This window comes from Hemibagrus wyckioides, linkage group LG15 (genome assembly GCF_019097595.1).
Source record: "Hemibagrus wyckioides isolate EC202008001 linkage group LG15, SWU_Hwy_1.0, whole genome shotgun sequence".
Lineage (NCBI taxonomy): Eukaryota > Metazoa > Chordata > Actinopteri > Siluriformes > Bagridae > Hemibagrus > Hemibagrus wyckioides.
Window position 1 is genome coordinate 20110001 of NC_080724.1, and position 5000 is coordinate 20115000.

A 5000-nucleotide genomic window follows, 5' to 3' on the forward strand; every position below is an offset into this window, starting at 1 on the left:
CACACACACAGCATAAACACTGTACTCTCTCATTTACACACACACACACACACACAGCATAAACACTGTACTCTCTCATTTACACACTCACACACACACACACACACACACACAGCATAAACACTGTACTCTCTCATTTACACACTCACACACACACACACACACACACAGCATAAACACTGTACTCTCTCATTTACACACACACACACACACACAGCATAAACACTGTACTCTCTCATTTACACACTCACACACACACACACACACACAGCATAAACACTGTACTCTCTCATTTACACACTCACACACACACACACACAGCATAAACACTGTACTCTCTCATTTACACACTCACACACACACACACACACACAGCATAAACACTGTACTCTCTCATTTACACACTCACACACACACACACACACACAGCATAAACACTGTACTCTCTCATTTACACACACACACACACACACACACACACACAGCATAAACACTGTACTCTCTCATTTACACACTCACACACACACACACACACACAGCATAAACACTGTACTCTCTCATTTACACACTCACACACACACAAACACACACACACAGCATAAACACTGTACTCTCTCATTTACACACTCACACACACACACACACACACAGCATAAACACTGTACTCTCTCATTTACACACTCACACACACACACACACACACACACAGCATAAACACTGTACTCTCTCATTTACACACTCACACACACACACACACACACACAGCATAAACACTGTACTCTCTCATTTACACACTCACACACACACACACACACAGCATAAACACTGTACTCTCTCATTTACACACTCACACACACACACACACACACAGCATAAACACTGTACTCTCTCATTTACACACTCACACACACACACACACACACACACACACACAGCATAAACACTGTACTCTCTCATTTACATATACACACTCACACACACACACACACACACACAGCATAAACACTGTACTCTCTCATTTACACACTCACACACACACACACACACACACACAGCATAAACACTGTACTCTCTCATTTACACACTCACACACACACACACACACACACACAGCATAAACACTGTACTCTCTCATTTACACACTCACACACACACACACACACACAGTATAAACACTGTACTCTCTCATTTACATATACACACTCACACACACACACACACACACACACAGCATAAACACTGTACTCTCTCATTTACACACACACACACACACACAGCATAAACACTGTACTCTCTCATTTACACACTCACACACACACACACACACACACACAGCATAAACACTGTACTCTCTCATTTACACACTCACACACACACACACACAGCATAAACACTGTACTCTCTCATTTACACACTCACACACACACACACACACACACACAGCATAAACACTGTACTCTCTCATTTACACACACACACACAGCATAAACACTGTACTCTCTCATTTACACACTCACACACACACACACACACACACAGTATAAACACTGTACTCTCTCATTTACACACTCACACAAACACACACACACAGCATAAACACTGTACTCTCTCATTTACACACTCACACACACACACACACACACACACAGCATAAACACTGTACTCTCTCATTTACACACTCACACACACACACACACACACACAGCATAAACACTGTACTCTCTCATTTACACACTCACACACACACACACACACACAGCATAAACACTCTACTCTCTCATTTACACACTCACACACACACACACACACACACACACACAGCATAAACACTGTACTCTCTCATTTACACACTCACACACACACACACACACACACACAGCATAAACACTGTACTCTCTCATTTACACACACACACACACACACACAGCATAAACACTGTACTCTCTCATTTACACACTCACACACACACACACACAGCATAAACACTGTACTCTCTCATTTACACACTCACACACACACACACACACACACACACAGCATAAACACTGTACTCTCTCATTTACACACTCACACACACACACACACACACACAGCATAAACACTGTACTCTCTCATTTACACACTCACACACACACACACACACACACAGCATAAACACTGTACTCTCTCATTTACACACTCACACAAACACACACACACACACACAGCATAAACACTGTACTCTCTCATTTACACACACACACACACACACACACACACACACACACACACAGCATAAACACTGTACTCTCTCATTTACACACACACACACACACACACACACACACAGCATAAACACTGTACTCTCTCATTTACACTCACACACACAAACACACACACAGCATAAACACTGTACTCTCTCATTTACACACTCACACTCACACACACACACACACACACACAGTATAAACACTGTACTCTCTCATTTACACACACACACACACACACACACACACACACACACACACAGCATAAACACTGTACTCTCTCATTTACACACACACACACACACACACACAGCATAAACACTGTACTCTCTCATTTACACACACACACACACACACACACACAGCATAAACACTGTACTCTCTCATTTACACACTCACACACACACAAACACACACACACAGCATAAACACTGTACTCTCTCATTTACACACTCACACACACACACACACACACACACACACAGCATAAACACTGTACTGTCTCATTTACACACACACACACACACACAGCATAAACACTGTACTCTCTCATTTACACACACACACACAGCATAAACACTGTACTCTCTCATTTACACACTCACACACACACACACACACACACACACACACACAGTATAAACACTGTACTCTCTCATTTACACACTCACACTCACACACACACACACACACACACAGTATAAACACTGTACTCTCTCATTTACACACTCACACAAACACACACACACAGCATAAACACTGTACTCTCTCATTTACACACTCACACAAACACACACACAGCATAAACACTGTACTCTCTCATTTACACACTCACACACACACACACACACACACAGCATAAACACTGTACTCTCTCATTTACACACTCACACACACACACACACACACAGCATAAACACTGTACTCTCTCATTTACACACTCACACACACACACACACACACAGCATAAACACTGTACTCTCTCATTTACACACTCACACACACACACACAGCATAAACACTGTACTCTCTCATTTACACACACACACACACACACACACACACACACACACACACACACACACACACACACAGCATAAACACTGTACTCTCTCATTTACACACTCACACACACACACACACACACAGCATAAACACTGTACTCTCTCATTTACACACTCACACACACACACACACACACACACACAGTATAAACACTGTACTCTCTCATTTACACACACACACACACACACACACACAGCATAAACACTGTACTCTCTCATTTACACACTCACACACACACACACACACACACACACACACAGCATAAACACTGTACTCTCTCATTTACACACACACACACACACACACACACAGCATAAACACTGTACTCTCTCATTTACACACTCACACACACACACACACACACACACACACAGCATAAACACTGTACTCTCTCATTTACACACTCACACACACACACACACACACAGTATAAACACTGTACTCTCTCATTTACACACTCACACAAACACACACACACAGCATAAACACTGTACTCTCTCATTTACACACTCACACACACACACACACACACAGCATAAACACTGTACTCTCTCATTTACACACTCACACACACACACACACACACAGCATAAACACTGTACTCTCTCATTTACACACACACACACACACACACACACAGCATAAACACTGTACTCTCTCATTTACACACACACACACACACACACACACAGCATAAACACTGTACTCTCTCATTTACACACACACACACACACACACACACACACAGCATAAACACTGTACTCTCTCATTTACACACTCACACACACACACACACACAGCATAAACACTGTACTCTCTCATTTACACACACACACACACACACACACAGCATAAACACTGTACTCTCTCATTTACACACACACACACACACACACACACAGCATAAACACTGTACTCTCTCATTTACACACTCACACACACACACACACACACACACAGCATAAACACTGTACTCTCTCATTTACACACTCACACACACACACACACACAGCATAAACACTGTACTCTCTCATTTACACACTCACACACACACACACACACACACACACAGCATAAACACTGTACTCTCTCATTTACACACTCACACACACACACACCACACACACACAGCATAAACACTGTACTCTCTCATTTACACACACACACACACACACACACACAGTATAAACACTGTACTCTCTCATTTACACACTCACACAAACACACACACACAGCATAAACACTGTACTCTCTCATTTACACACTCACACACACACACACACACACACACAGCATAAACACTGTACTCTCTCATTTACACACTCACACACACACACACACACACACAGCATAAACACTGTACTCTCTCATTTACACACTCACACACACACACACACACACACACAGCATAAACACTGTACTCTCTCATTTACACACACACACACACACACACACACACACACACACACAGCATAAACACTGTACTCTCTCATTTACACACTCACACACACACACACACAGCATAAACACTGTACTCTCTCATTTACACACTCACACACACACACACACACACAGCAAAAACACTGTACTCTCACATTTACACACACACACACACACACACACACACACAGCATAAACACTGTACTCTCTCATTTACACACACACACACACACACACACACACACAGCA